The sequence below is a fragment of the Aplysia californica genome, unplaced genomic scaffold (assembly GCF_000002075.1).
Source record: "Aplysia californica isolate F4 #8 unplaced genomic scaffold, AplCal3.0 scaffold00023, whole genome shotgun sequence".
In the NCBI taxonomy this organism is placed as follows: domain Eukaryota; kingdom Metazoa; phylum Mollusca; class Gastropoda; order Aplysiida; family Aplysiidae; genus Aplysia; species Aplysia californica.
The window spans coordinates 636,673-653,180 of NW_004797293.1; the positions used below are offsets into that span (position 1 = coordinate 636,673).

Genomic DNA, 16,508 nt, shown 5'->3' on the forward strand with positions numbered 1-16,508 from the left:
AAAAGCTAATCAAGACAAGTCCCCTGTTCGTATTGTTGACAGTTCGTGCGGGTTGTTTTATCTCTCAAAATTATCTCGACATATTATTATATTATGACAGTAATTTCTTGTTAAAATTTTCATTGTATTGCCCCTAAAGGGGAAAAAACATACGTACGGTTGTAATGAACATCCTTTAAAGTTTTATTAACACATTTTCACTATTCAACTATTTTATCGAAATCACTCTAAATCTGAATTAGGGAATGTTTGATTTTATTTACTTAGAGTGTTTATTAAAGCCTCTGTTTCTATACGTTGAAACCGAATTAGAAAAGCATGCTATTGAACTTGTTCTCATGTTCTGTTGAAACTGGTTGTGTGTATTTTGAATTTTAATTTTCATCATGAAAAGATATACATGTACGTTTGATATGCTCCATTATATAATGCATTATAGATTATAATAAGCCAGTTATTTAAAAAAAAACTACAAAAAAACAAACAAAACAAATAAAAATCCAGAGAACCACCCTCCACAATTCAAAGGAATAATAACAGTAGTAAGTTTGTCAACAATATTGTCTTCCAAGTTTTATCACTGTGAAGACAGATTTGGTGGTAAAAAAGATTTGGTGGTAAAAAAATGGGTTCTTTGAATGGGGCTCTTGATTCGAGAATCAGATTAAGGGTCGTAGATCTAAGTGTTGAGTTTTTGTTGCGTTGTTTTGTGTGTGTGTGGGGGGGGGGGGGGGTTCGTTTTTGACTGAAACTTGGGTTTTATCATGGAGCAGTTATTTTTTTCAGACATGATTTGTGATGCATTAAAAGTAGATGTTTGACTTTTAAGTATTTTGAAAAAAATGAATGTTTTTCCCCCCGTTCTCATTTATGTTTTGTCCAATTGTCTTTCTACTACCACAGATTCTCAATAGTTGGAAGCAAAAAATAAATTGTTCATAAAAATAGCTCATGTGCTTTCAAACAACCTTATTTTGTTTCATTTCTTGTATTACCCTCTTCTGGATGCACTTCTGTCTTTTCTTGAAGTGAAGTCTTATTTATTGAAAAGTCTGACTTGTGTCCGTCAGAGCGTCACTTTCAACACAAAACGAACTTCTTTGGATAGTGGGAACTGTTTTGAAGTTTTGCAAATAAACACTTTGTGCTCAATACACACGCCATTCAAACATGGACAAACTCTGGGATCAAATATTTTAGATGTGCTATCTTCTTGCAATAATATTTCATACTACTAATACTGTTTTCTTAAGCTCTACATAATATGGTGACCTAAGGGGGGAAAACATTTGAAAACTTCTCACACAAATTTGTATCCTTGCTTTCTATCTTTTCAAATGAAAAGGATACTCATATTTACTTGCCGATTGAGTTATATCAACAGAAATATTTTTAATATTTTACTAGGTGTGTTCAACTGAATAATTTTTTCTATTGTTATCACTACGCTTTCCCACTATTAATCAATAAATAACAGTAAAAATAGAAAACCAAACAAGCCAATTATAAAAAAAACTCGAGACCAAAATATCAAACCAAAAATACAAAACAAAATGAAACAAAACCACACAAAGCAACAAACAATTTCAATAAGATAAAACATTTTAAAAATGAAAACAAAACATATAGGTCGATTTATTTGCATCTGGATCGATAACAACAACATTTATTTGCTTCGTTTTAAGAAGTTTAGACCCGTTGTTCAAGTTTTGACCAGAGCTGTTCAATCCTGTCCATAGCCGATTTTTATTTATTTTATCAGCATCTTTTTTGCGGGATAGTGTTGGAGCTATAAAAAGACTGTAACGACACCTGTCTCTGTTAAATGGGTCAGAATTTAATTCTTTAAATAAGATATCTCGAATGGTATCCATTATGTTCATGTATGAATCGTTCACCTTAAGTTGTCACTTCAGTTAGTTGTTTTGACGATATTTTTCCCTCCACGTTCAATTTTTCTTTCATGTTATCCTGCTCTAATTCCATGAAATGTGTTTATCGTTGTCTTGACCATTTTGTTCAGTTCACGCCCATCCAATCTTCTACTTCAAAAGGTTGTTTTCTCCCTTGAAAATAAAGATGTCACCTTACGTCTGGAGTTGTCGTTTGCTTTTTTGTCACCAAAAGTTTTCAAAGGAAGTTGTGCCTTATATAAGAAAGAATAGCTCCCCCTCCCCACGCCCACCTCTCTAAACAAAAATTATTATTATAAAAAGAGGAGAAAAAAACAGAAGAAAACTGGGGAAAAAGCAAAAAAAAAAAAGAAATGTAAAAAGTCTTCTTCGTAAGAGAATTCGTAAGAGAAGTGGGTTGATAGGTTTTCTACATTCACTTTGTTGGCTTTGCTTCAGTATCTTGTAAGCATTTAAACTGTCGACACCAAAGGCTTCAATTCCGGGAAAATTGAGTCAGTGCAAACCAGCGGCTGTGGTATAGTGGTTTGGTGCTTTCGACGTCGCACACACTTACAGTAGACCCGAGGTTGATTCCTGTGGAGGAAGCACAATAATTTGTATTGAGTATCGCGGTCTTTCCGCTGTGAATTTCTATCCCTTTCAGCCCGGGTTAGCCCTAACAGGTAGGATAAAAGTTCGTTTCCTGAATAACCTAAACTGTGTTATTTTAAAAGGTCAGGGCAAATAACCACTTCCCTTTTTAAGGGAAGTAGTTCAGGTAAGCACAATCAATCCCATTTGTAAAAATTCGGTATTTTCTTTCTCGATACCACTGGGTGATAGACCATATGTTTAGTTTGCTTTTTTTTAAAATTTGCTATAGTTTTGTTTGGGGGGGAGGGGGTGGGGGGCTGTTGATTACTTTTTTCTGCTAGGGGTGGAAGATAGGGGGAGGGGAGTTATGTTATATTTTATAAGGTATATGTGAGGCAGCGTGATGGAATCAGGCTCTTGTCAAAATAATCGAAATGGAGAAACTTGCATTTTTCCTCAGGTTTGTGAATTTTTATAAAATTTTCGTTTTTTGGCACAGCACCTTTCATGCCAATTAAAGAACTCGTTTCTGTGTGGATTTTTCTGAAAAGGGTTGATTAAAGGCATAAAAAAATGTAAATCTTCAGTTACCGCGGACTCTTAAGCTAGGGAAATAATTAATCTTTGGCGACCATTTTCTCACTAATTTTACCTCTGAAAACAGGTGACCCCCACCTCCTTCTTTCGCAAATATCTCGACTTATATTCAAGATAACTGAACATGTTTTTCACCAAATAAAGACAAGTAAACAGGCTTTAATATGGTGCCAATAACTCTATAGGCCCCAAAATTGACGAGAGCCTGATTCCACCACGCTGCCTCACATATTGTATAAGGTATATTGCCAACTCTTGCAGCACCCGGGAACATTGTGCTGTCGTAAGTCAGCGGCCCCTGCAATGTACAAATTCTGTGACAATTAATTAGGAAAACGTATCTTTTACTTTCCACAGTTCATTTCATATTTAACAATGTGCACTCTCTTTGTCGAGTCAAATGTCACAATATTATTTGACTGGACAGGTCCAGGTTAGGGCACAATCTTCGAACAGAAACATTGGCTGCCATTCTCAGAATAAAAAGCGTCCCTTGTAATGTTTCTGCTTTTAACGCTCTACCTGACCTAGAATCGATGGACCAGATCAAAATTTTACAACACAGAAATTTCATCGTTCTCCAAGCCAGTCACATACCTTAGGAACGATAATGTCAAATACAAATTTAAAACAAAATTAAATTTTTTTAAAGAAAACTCACAACTCTTTGTTAAAAAAAAAAAAGAAAAAAACCCAACTAATTTATGAATATGTACAGTATCCCACCCCTCGCCTGGCCTCATGAAATTTGCCACAGACGCAGCGAACATGTTATGTTTATGGAGGTTTGGGACCAGATCCGGGGCCAGGTCCGTGTTTATATTGGGAAACTAACTATTTTTAGAATTCTATTTTTAAAGAAAAGCTCTGTTGTTGTTGCTTACACATCTCGACGCTTGACATTTATTGATCTTTTAGAACGATCAGTTTTATTTTTTAAATGGTTTCTGTTCTTCATCCTTCCCATTTCTTTCTTTTTCTCTACTTGTACCTTAGGTCGCCATTAGACCTCTATATATCTGACCTTCTGAGATGGTGAAGGGTGAAGAGGCGTCCGCGAGGGGTGATGAAACTATCGATTTGTTGCCCCGTCTTATTCCGTACCTCGCCACATGAGAGTCTGCGACGATCGAGGATGTTAGATGGAGGGTAGAGGTATAGGAAGTGTAGAAAGGTGAGAGGGAGAGGGAGAGGGAGAGGGAGAGAGAGAGAGAGAGAGAGAGAGAGAGAGAGACAGACAGACAGACAGACAGACAGACAGACAGACAGACAGACAGACAGACAGACAGACAGACAGGCAAAGAGGGAGAGAGAGAGACAGAGAGACAAAAAGAGACAGAGATGCGACAGAGACACAGAGAGAGAGAGACACAGGGACAGAGACAGACACAAAGAGGGAGAGGCAGACAGAGAGATACAAAGCGAAAGACAGAGGGATAGAGAGATAAACAGCAAGACAGATAGACAGAAAGAGAGAGAGAGAGAGAAAGAGAGAGAGAGAGAGAGAGAGAGAGTGAGAGATAGGTAGGGGGAGAGAGAAAGAGAGGAGGAGGGGCAGAGTGGAGGGAGTACATAAAATCAACATTCCTCAATGTGATTTTTTAAACTTTGCTGATTCTGAAGCTTTATCGAGGTTTGTAGCTCAAAAGGTGACTACAATATTATTTGACTGGACAGGTCGATGTTTTAGCACATTATTAGAACATAAATATAACTACCACTCTTGCAAAACTTTCATAGGGATTTTTCTACTTTTAAGTCTATATTTGACCCAGTATGGGTGTAGCAGGTTTCACACACACATAACACGTCGTTTGCCAAGCCAATCATGTACTTTGTGAACCTAAACTTCACGACCTCCCGTTTAGAGGACAGTTGAACCCGCTCTGACGGCCACTTGTATAAGACAATGCCTGTACAAACGGCCACCTGTATAAGACAATGCCTGTACAAACGGCCACCTGTATAAGACAATGCCTGTACAAACGGCCACCTGTATAAGAAAATCTCCCACCACTTCCTATTTGCTCCCTAAGACAAGCACTTTTCTCAATATTGGGAGCTGTAAAAGACAGTTTTGACTGTGTATTGTCTGTCCATTCTTGGTGAATTCCAACTACCCCCTCCCTCCTTAATTTTTGAAAATTAACAAAATATAAATATAAGCAACACAAAAAGACACAAAACAGTAAAGAAAAAAGAATACAAAAACGCTCCTCACACTTTCCATTTGTGTTCTTATGTTGCTATTTCTGTTGTTTGTATATGTTTCTGTTTTGTTACTTACAAAACGTGTGTATACATAGTTATTAGGCGCGTATAGTATACATATTGCTTACATCTGTGGCTCGAAACTATAATTTTTTATTCCATTTCCACAACTTATATTAACGACAACAATAACAACATTATAATAGAGCAGTAGCACGGGCAAAAATAATCAGAAACACCAATATCCTAATCGTTTCCACCCCAAACACTTCATTTTCTACCTGCCTCGTGAATCACATCACAGACTGCCAATCGCAAACTCTCTATCCCGGTACCCCTCCCTTTCTAGGATCTTTGCCAACGCCCTGAATTATTTAAGAACCCCATCTTCTGCACGGGACATCCTGCTGTAATTACCAACTCTTCTGAATTATGAATTAGATTCTCCTTCACCAGAAAAGGAACAATCTTTGGGCTCCGGGACAGACACTGGCCCTCAGTTCCTCACTTCTGCATTTGAATGAGTGACTGTGAGGTGCAGAGTCAGTCAATATGTGTGGGAGTCATTTTCAAGTAAGGCGTTTACTTTTGAGTCATCATATTTTTTCGACACAAATGCATCCAATCACCCCTTTAAAAATAACGTTCCAGTAACTTTTATGGAGATCGCCTCTCTATTTTCTGTGAAACCATTAGAAACTGTGTCCAGCCAAGGCAAAGTTACTCGGTTAAAAACTTCGAACAAAGTCCTTTTTCTCATGCTTGCTTTCTGTGCATGGTCTATAGGCTACATCAAGGCTTCACTTAGCGCCCTCTCCTTTCATTGATTAAATTTTGGGTATCTCCTTCTGTGAATAGATCTCCTTACCTGTGGCTTATGGGCATTGGTTGTCTTACGCTACACGCGCTGGAGCAGAAGCTAAGATGGTAGGCACTTCTCGTGTGGTGGTCACCTGACCCAAAGGAAACCAAAAGGAAGCGATGCGTTTTATGACGTCATTTGTGTTGTCTAGTGGTATAATATATTTCAATTCTCTTTATTTCCAAAGCTAAAGTTGGACTTTTGAAGTTTGTTACAAACAGGATACAGGTGCATCTATAGAGATTGTGTTTATGCACTGAACAGGTATTTACCCACAGTGTGCCTCTATTCGCTTCCAAAGTCAGTGTATGGCCTATTCATTTATAGGACTTACAAGACCAGTGCAGAGAATGGACGTTAGTTTCGATCTCAGTATCAACATTCCCAAGGTGATTCCGACGTGGGATTTGCCTATTTATGTTTCATCCATCACAAGATTGTTTCTTGACTATCACTAAAATTTAAACTAATTTATTTTGAATTACAATGCAGGAACAGTGATTCTGCATGTTAAAATAATGAAGTTGAAGTAACGGACATGTTTTTTCAAAAGCACATCTCTGTGCATCATTTTCTTAGAAACGTTGATCAAAGGCAAAACATAATGTTAAGTACCAAGTACCATAGACAAAGATTTGAAGAATATTATTATTTGAAGATTTGAAAATTTGAAGATTTGAAGAGTTTTGAAGAGAAGATTTGAAGATTTGAAGAAGTTTTGAAGAAGAAGAAGATTTGAAGATGAAGATGATTTGAAAAGGAAGAAGATTTGAAGATTTGAAGAAGAAGAAGATTTGAAGAAAATTTGAAGAAGATTTGAAGAAGATTTGAAGAAGAAGAAGAAGAAGAAGAAGAAGAAGAAGAAGAAGAAGAAGAAGAAGAAAAAGAAGAAGAAGAAGGAAAAAAAGAAGAAGAAGAAGAAGAAGAAGAAGAAGGGGAAGAAGAAGAAGAAGAAGAAGAAGAAGATCATTGATTTTCATAATGTTGCGAAGTAATATTCATTTACTGACGTGGAAAACCAGATTTAAATGTGGCCTTTCCTTCGTGATGGACAGGAGTGATTAGCATTGATTGATGCGCAGTAGTAACATCATGAATCACGCAGGAGAGTTATTAAGCTGTGGGTTGTGGTGTAAGTTTTATCTCTTTTATTTATTTTGTTAATTTATCGATTTTTGAAAAATATTCGGTAGGTTGTTTCTTGACAATGACAATCTTTATTCATCTCGCAGGGAGAAATTTGTCTTGGTCGTTAACAATGGCAGTAGACGTTACAAAAGTTAGACTTAAAGGTGCACTCACGCAAACGCACAACAAGACAGGACACTAGGCCAAGTAAATACATGTCTCACGGGCTGGGACAACCCTCTCCGTAAAACATTCATTCTTTCTCTCTCTCTCTCTCTCTCTCTCTCTCTCTCTCTCTCTCTCTCTCTCTCTCCCTCTCCGTAAAACATTCATTTTCTCTCTCTCCCTCTCTCTCTCTCTCTCTCTCTCTCTCTCTCTCTCTCTCTCTCTCTCTCTCTCTCTCTCTCTCTCTGTGTGTGTGTTTCATTTGTAGCACTGTGTGTTCAGTAACCTCACTGCAGTTGGTACGAATGAATTTCTATATCTGTCTGTTCTTGCTTTTTTGGAAATGTATCGTTTACTGCCGGTCGATAGTTGAAATTCCGATATCAGTGGGTGGCTATGGTCACTAAGCATTATTTCCGCCTTTCTTAGAACTTTTGTCTTGTGCAGATATTCAAAGTTACTTAGGTCTCTACCAATTGTTCTTGATGCCTTTTTTTATCAACTTATTTAGTTTTATAATGTGCTGCATTCCCAGATTGCTACCATAGCAAGTGATTCCAAAATTTATCAAAGTTTCTATTGTGGTGGTGTAGAAAATCTGAAGGATGGATGGATTCAGATTGAAAGACTTTAGTTTCCTCAGAAAGTACAGCCTCTGATTTACCTTTTTAACGATATTGTTTACGTGGTTTTGCCATGTAAATTTGTTGCTTCTTTTCTGTGCACGCTCATTGTTGTTCAAGATTACATGTATCTTTACGAGTAACGACTTTTTCCATTCCTTTTTTTTTCCAGAAAGTAGTTGTTCTGTACGTTGCCTGCTTTATTTGAGAGTTGTTTCAGAATGTGATACAAGAGCAGCACACGGTTCAAAGTATACATGTCCATTATTGTATCGGGTTGCCTCTATTTTTATATATCTAATCATATTTGTATTCCTTCTACTTGTGTCTCCATTCATTTGTTGATTGGAATTTTGAATTTTACTTATACCTCATTAAGTTACTATCTCAAAGACCCCATCCAATAGTCACAATTAACTTTCTCCAGAATGAGCGTTTTTACTCATAGGTTCAGTCTAACCTCGGAAAAAAACCCATTTAGAAACAACCATTCCATAATAATGTGAATAATTTTTACAGGCAGAAAGGTAAAATATGTATCTATAATTTTGTTTTGTTTGTTGTTGTTGTTGTTGTTTTTCTTTCTCCTGGGCAGGGAGATCTCAAATGTTCAGCAACAATTCGTATTTGTAAATCTAAAACTCTCTTATGGTAAAGTGCATAATTCTAATAATACTACAATCATCAAAATTTTCCTCAGCGAACAAACTTGCACACGTGCACACACTCTATTCATTCTTACTCATTCACCGCTTCTGTCTTCCTTGCGCCATCTGTGGCTGGTGACACCCTCCCACAGCTGTGAGTGGAGGCAAATAGCTCAAATCAATCGCTGGACCGCTTCTGTTGTAGTTGTTTATTGTGCACACTCTTATCCTTTTCTCTGAGCGACGTCGCCTTTTCCAGTACATTATGTTAACCTACTGTTCGAGACGATATTAAATATAATGGCGATTGAAAGATAATGAAGTAGTTTTTAGTGAATAAATGTTTCGACTTATTCTTCTGTAAAAAGTTTCCTCTGACTATTGTTTAGTACATAAAGTTATAAATTTAAAGTTGTTTTCTTGGCATCGTTGTGACATTCATACGTTAAAAAAGAAACAGTTAAAAATAACGAAGCCCCATTGTTATTTGGGGAAGTAAACCTCTTTTTCTTTGTTTCTGTACTTTGCCATAAATACAAAACCATTGAGGTCTTCAGATCGTATTGGTGATTTATTTTATTGAAAGACTGGAATCGTTTGAGGACGAAATAAAATGATACTCTAGTAATTCTTTATCTCCTGAAAATAACACAACTGCTGAAGGATACGATCGTTTCCCATCAAAACTTGAAAATATTCTTATTGCGTGAGTAGCTTCTATTTTGAAAGGACAAGAACTCTTTAAGTTTCTGTGTCAGCAGTTGCCCTGAAGTCGCTACTGAGTGTGCAATATTCTGGTTGTAAACACATGACCAAATGTAATATCAAATTGGATTCGTGAAGACATGCAATGCAAATTGGATCTCTGTGTTCGTAAATCAAGAACAACTAGTGAACCTATTTCTATTTCGGATATCTTCCCAGGTAATTGCATTATTATCACCACCAATTGTGTATTAATTTGGAGCGTAAAATGTCAAGTAAACTTGAAGTAAACAGTTTTATTTTGTTTGGTACAAGTCAGATGTCGTTCACTTTTCTACAGACCTCTTCTTGGCGCGCTCATATGACCTTAGCAGTTGCGAGCGCCGTATAACCCTATACTACTACTACTACTACTAGACCTCTTCTTTCTCATAATTATTTGCGTTTCCCTACTATATGTCTGAGGTAATTGAATTCTGGTTCTTCAACCTGCAGTGCAACCAAATTTTATGTATGTGACCTTTTTCCCCTTCATTGCAAGGCATTTTGCCTTCAGGCAATTACATTCTGATTTCGAAGGTACTATGTTTTTACACTGACTCGAGTATTTTCAATTTTTGTAGGAATTAAATTGAATTTTTTTCACGGGTAATCGATGTATAAACCACCAAGAAATCTTTAACGTGCGCAACCGTCACTCGAGACCTCCGAGATTGCTCAACCTTGTCCGAGAAGACTTGGTTTTCGAGCTAACAATGTATCCCTTCTTTTCAAGACACCTATTAAAAGAAAAAACCTAAGTCCCACCCCTAAAACAAACCAGACGACGTTATCTTGATAAAGGCATGTGTGAGGTGTCCCTGTATAATCAAAGTCAAAAGCGTCATTCCAGTATGACGTCAGGGCTAAGCCCACGTTGGCTTCACAAAGAATGGAGACCCAGGATATACGTGGTTGGTCAAGTGTGTTCCCAATCAAGACCTCAGTTGGACAATCATCGGTATTTTCTTTTTTTTTCAAGTTTTTTGTCTTTTCATGTTTGTTGCTCTGTGTCTCTCTTTGAAATAAGGTTTAAAAGAAGACAATGAAACTAATCCAGAGCTGTCGTCTGTTTGCTTATCTTAACAACTGCATTTATTCAAACAATTGAAATTCGAAAAGATTATTCCGTCTTCTCAATTAACCACGTTACCCCTAGAAAATCTTTCTTCCAGTGACATTTATTTTCGAGGCAAGAATTAGGAACAAGTAGGGTATAGGGTATAACATTCATAACTCAGACTACTGGCGGTTACGACTTTTTATTGGTGAAACACAAAACTGAACTTAGATGTGTAAAAGCGCCCTCAGTAAACAGGGCAGTCAGTCACCAACCCCTGTCTAACAAAGAGGATAAGAGGATTAACCGGTGATCGCATTCACAAAGATATACGGCCTTTCGAATCCCACCACGTTACGATAAACAGACTCGAGAAATTTACGAGATAATTCGGTTCAATAAGTCTGTTTCTGTATAGAAAGATGTTACCAATAATAATGATGATAGTAACGATAATAATAAGAAGAAGAAGAAGAAGAAGAAGAAGAAGAAGAAGAAGAAGAAGAAGAAGAAGAAGAAGAAGAAGAAGAAGAAGAAGAAGAAGAAGAAGAAGAAGAAGAAGAAGAAGAAGAAGAAGAAGAAGAAGAAGAAGAAACAATAATGATAATAACAATGGTAAAATGATAATAATAGTAATAATAATAATAATAATAATCATGATAATAATAATAATAATAATAATAATAATGATGATGATGATGATGCTTTGTCATCACCAGCTGGAAACTTAAGTTCGATTCCAGTGACGGGAGAATTTTTATCGACTATCTCTGGCTTTCTGCTGGGACGTTGCATCCCTTTCGGCCAGTGTTGGCCCTGACAGGCAGAGCCGAAACAGTCCGTTACCTAAAGTTTAATGATCTAGATAGTGTCTACGGAAGTGTAAAACTTTCACAAGAAAAAGAAAAATAAAACTGTCAATGCAACCTAGAGAAATTATTTGATGAATTCAAACGGCGAATCCAGAAATCTCAAAAGAGGTGTGTACGTTGATACGATATGACTGACTTTTATCGAACAATACTTATTGGTTTCAGAATTTAGGGCAAAAGGTGGGGGAGAACGAAATCTTTTTGTGCCAACACGTTTTGTCTTTGTGCATGATAATATGTGAACTTTAAAAAACAATTTAACGACGTTTTACTCTTTTTTGAAGAGGAAGGAAGATTAGATACAAATAAGATAAAACCAAGCAAAAAAGCAAAAAACGATATGTATCTGTGCTGTGAGAGATTGGTATTAAGTCCGTGTGATAATTTCGAACGTCACGTGTCTACTTTGCAAACGAGTAATCACGCTGACAGGAAAAACAAACAGATAAACAAGCATCAACAACAATAACAACAACAACAACAATAACAACAAAACCAACAACAACAGCAGCAAAACAACTTGGCATCTTGTTCTACCCATATCGGCAGCCACTTTCCTCCTCTTCTGCTCGCATCTTCCTCCTGTGTCATTACAATGAGATATTAGTCTACGGTGGCCAATCAAATACCACCTTTCAAACACAGAAACACGATTGATTAATAGTAGAATTTGACAATGTTTATTTTCAAGATGATGATCTCTTTTCTCTTTTGAAAACAGTCCAAGACACCATCTCACTAAGGCTGGGAGTCTGACTGATATAGTGTGCTACAGTTATAGAGCTGGAACCGAGATCAAGAAATCATACATTTTCCGGAAAATTCCTTTTGTGGCCAATTTTTCAAAGGATGCTCAAACACAACAATCATTGCTTACAATTTGGAGGTAGCCTCTGTGTGTGTTCTAAGTGTAAAAATGATGTGAAACAATTATCCAAAGCGCACATATCAGTTTGTTCTCGTTCCCAGAAATGTGCTTATGATCACAACTGACAACTTGGAGTTATGTCTGTGTTCAAAGTATTTTTAAAAAATGAAACAATGATTCAGTAAAGGACTGCACATATTGTATTTTCGGCCAGTTTTGAGCTGTCCAGAAATTTACAAAATGGCCTTGACAAGATCAAGGTCAACAGACTTCCTGCCGAATAAATCAATATCGTCATCGAACACACGGAAACTTCAAGAAGCACTGTATACGCATCTGGATGATTTGGAAAAGGGAGCGTTCATTGAGGCACTGAACACGTACGGTAATCAAAGGGACATCTTTGAACTAGTGAACGCACTCCGGAAAATCCTGAACACGCCAGTGAAGAGGAAATTGTTCCCTTTGGTGCGAAAAGTGATCCGGCAAGGGGATGTTGAGGCCTTTGATTTGCTTACTAGGTGAGTTTGTGGATAATCTTGAGGTTTAATTTCCTTTTTTCTTTGCTTCAGTAATCTGAGAAAGAGAAAGATAGAAGAGAGAGAGAGAGAGAGAGAGAGAGAGAGAGAGAGAGAGAGAGAGAGGGGGGGGGAGGGAGAGAAATAACAAAAGAAAGAGAGGGGAGGAGAGGGAGAGAGCTGAAAGAGAGGGAGAGAAAGAGAGAGGAAGAGAGAGAGAGGGAAAGAGGGAGAGAGCTGAAAGAGAGGGAGAGAAAAAGAGAGAGCGAGAAAGAGAGGGAGAGCGAAGGAGGGGGAGGTGGGAGAGGAAGAGAGCTGAGAGACAGAGGAGGACGAGAGGACGAGAGAGACAGAGGAGGACGAGAGCATGAGAGAGACAGACAGAGCCAGACAAAGAAAGAAAGAGACGTAAACAGAAAAGTGTCGGGTTAGAGGTGGAATGAAGAAGATGTAGGGAGATGAGATGGAGGAAAGATGGGAGAAGTAGAGAGAGAAAAACAACTGGAAAAGAAATTGTGTAAAAGGCAAGAAGGAAAGACAAACAAAAAAAAGTGTAGAGGAAAACACTTTCACTTTCACACTCTCTCACACACGCAATAAATGCACATTTATAGATTCGCACACAGCAAGAGACACGACGAAAGGGATATAGATAGATTGATTGATAGATAGATAGATAGATAGATAGATAGATAGATAGATAGATAGATAGATAGATAGATAGATAGATAGATAGAGAGAGACACAGGGAGAGAGAAAGAGAGAGAGAGAGAGAGAGAGAGAGCGAGAGAGAGAGAGATAGAGGGGGGGGGTGAGGTGAGCCTTGGGAGGGGAATATACAGAAAGGATTGATGGTAGAGATAGCGAGACAAATCCATGGAGAAATTATCAAAGACAAATTCAGAGAAGCATAATTGCAAAACACGCATGCAAACACACATTAAAGAATCTCGCACACATCTAGAGACCAGGATGGGGAGGGAGAGCGAGAAAAAGAGAAAGAGAGAGGGCGCCCGGGGAGAGAGAGAGAGAGAGAGAGGGGGGGGGGAGAGAGAATGAGGGAGGGGGGAAGTAAACTCTTTATCACTGCACTAAAATACAATTTCTGCAAGCACATGCATAATTTAAACTTACTGTTAATCAATGTGAGTGGAAAGAGCAACTAAAACTTAAATCTTGATTCAGTGAAGTAAATAATCGAGAGGGCTTAGTGCAAAGAATGCCAAACATCGAACTCATGCTGAAAGCAGTTGAGTAAATTAATGCCAGTGCTCAACTTGCCTTCTGTTTCTATCAATTAGGTTGCTGTTCAATAATTATTTTGGTCTTGTTTTTAAGGGATTTGTGCGTACTGATTTTTCATGCACTTTTCCCGAGTTTTACGTTTTGTTCTTTGTCTCTGACCTCATTTGAGTGTGTGTGTGTGTGTGTGTGTGTGTGTGTGTGTGTGTGTGTGTGTGTGTGCTTGTGTGTGTGGGGGGTGTAGGTGGGTTGGGAAGCAGGTTGGGTTTTTGCTCTTTCGCTGCCTCACTTGTTAAGCCTCTCTCTCTCTCTCTCACTCTCTCTCTCTCTCTCTCTCTCTCTCTCTCTCTCCCTCTCTCTCTTTCTCTCTCTCTCTATCTCTCTCGCTCTCTCTCTGTCTCTGTGTGTGTCTCTCTCTCTTCCCCTTTCTCTCTCTTGTTCTCTCTCTCCCTCGTCCTGTGTCTGTTTCTGTTTCGTATTTTCACGTTCTGTCTCAGCCGGCCTAGCCTGCCTGGCTTCTCGTCTGTCTATATGCCTGTCTGTAAGTCTGCCTGGCAGTCGGCTGGCTGCTGTCTATTATGTCCGTCCCTCTCACCCCATGTCTCTCTCTCTCTCTCTCTCTCTCTCTCTCTCTCTCTCTCTCCCTCTCTCTCTCTCTCTCTCTCTCTCTCTCTCTCTCTCTCTCTCTCTTTGTCTCTCTCTTTCTTTCTTTCTTTGTGCCTCTCTCAGACACAGAATCAGAGACAAACACAAACACACACTCAAATTAAATCACTACCTCAGAATTACAAAGTTCTATCAAGTCAGTACCTAGTTTTGAGAATTTGACATCAAACATTTTGAGTTTCAAATCGTGTCAAGCTTTTTTTAATGCAATTTTTTAATGGAATATCTTAACAACGACTCCGAATAATTTTACAATTTTGATAGAGACGACAGAACATTTTGGTTTTTTGATCTCATGGTCTTAGTAACCTATATTGGCCAAAAATGTCAGATAGATCTTTGTAATTCTGAGACACCGAAATGTACCGACACGTATACTCACTTTCAAGCTCAATTTCCTCTTTGTTTATCTTGAGATTAACTATACTCATTGTAAGCCCTACCTATCCTATTATCCTTCATGCTGTTCTAATCGCAACGTGTTGGAGATCAGTGTGTGCTTGTCTTAATGTAAAATTGATTTCTTCTAAAAAAAAATATTTTTAAAAAGCACATCTATTTCTGTGTTGCATTGCATGAATTTCAAGCTAATTTAACTTTCCACAACAGGGTGAACTTTGATTTTGCGTATCTGGTGAACTCTGTATATAGTTTAACAGAGTATCTCAGAGCTTTGTTTGAGTAGTGTGCCCAAATTGCAACATTCTGCGTGTAGACGCAAACCCAAGAATGTAAAAGACGTTTTGTTTCGTTTTAGTTTTAGTATGAGTTTTGCACCAAAAATAGGTCATATAGATGCCGAAGATTAGAGGCGTTATCAAAGAGAAACATACGAGTAAAAGAAAAGTAGGAGGAGGGGTGGGACAAAAAATGTTTCATTTGAAATAAGGGGTAAACCACACCAGAGCACCCGCCAACCACCAACATATTATTTTGAGTCTGTTGGTTGTACTTATAGGCTGGTTGGTTGGTATACAGTGTATTTTTAAAGGGATATTTTACTTTTCCTGTGTTTTTCCAAAGAAGTAAAAGGAGCAGAGTTAATCTAATCGTGGCTATAGCTCTACTTGAGCCCTCTATTCAGAATACATTTATCGTAAAACGTATATTTTGGGCTTTCGCTCTCTGTGGGGCCACATGAGGGTCGCGTGACGTCATTAGTCTTATTTCAAGAACGAGAGCCAGATGGGGGTGGCGAATCAAAAAAGGAGAGGGGTGGGTGGAAGGGGCTTAAATAGACTTTCTTCAAGCTTTGTTTCTGTGCTTCTTTCCATACTCCACTGTTTGTTTTTTATAGATCCAAACTGGGTTAGTTTGATTGGGGTTTTTTTTCTTTCTCTGATCATATTACTTTGAATAGTGCGAGGATGTTTCTGGGTGTTCTATGGTCTTAGGGGGAAATGATAGTTGTAAAGTGCATACAGCATGCTATCGTGCTTGTATTTGCTATGTATAAATGCAATTATTAAGCTATTTACATGCAATGATTATTCTATTTCAAATTAACAGCTCCTACGGTGCTCTGAGAACCAGGCAAAGCCTTGAACAGCCTCTGGAAGTGCTAAATAAGTGCTTATGAACCTGGGGGATTTCGCTCACTAGTGAGCCTTCTGGTAATTTTGGTGGACAATGGGGATCATCCAGGCAGAGGCAGCAGTGGCTTTTTTATGGGCGAACATTTTAGTCGCTAAAATAATGGCTTTTAGTCTCTGAAAGTTGGCAAAAGTGAACTTAAGCTAAATCAAGGTTGACAAGCACTGTGCTAAACCTTCACTTAATCCCACCCCTTCGGCATTTATACAATAACGTAAGTTCC

The 16,508-nt window shown here is 38.0% G+C and overlaps 1 protein-coding gene across 1 annotated transcript in view; it reads left to right on the forward strand.

Annotated features, from left to right (window-relative positions):
• The window catches only part of LOC101863640 (prostaglandin G/H synthase 1), a gene marked incomplete at its 5' end in the record, with an annotated part of 8,245 nt that extends 6,989 nt beyond the window's left edge, over nucleotides 1-1,256 (forward strand). Inside the window, 1 exon segment of the mRNA XM_013088297.2 lies at nucleotides 1-1,256. This exon segment is cut by the window's left edge and continues 1,995 nt beyond it.
• Nucleotides 1,257-16,508: the final 15,252 nt, after the last annotated feature.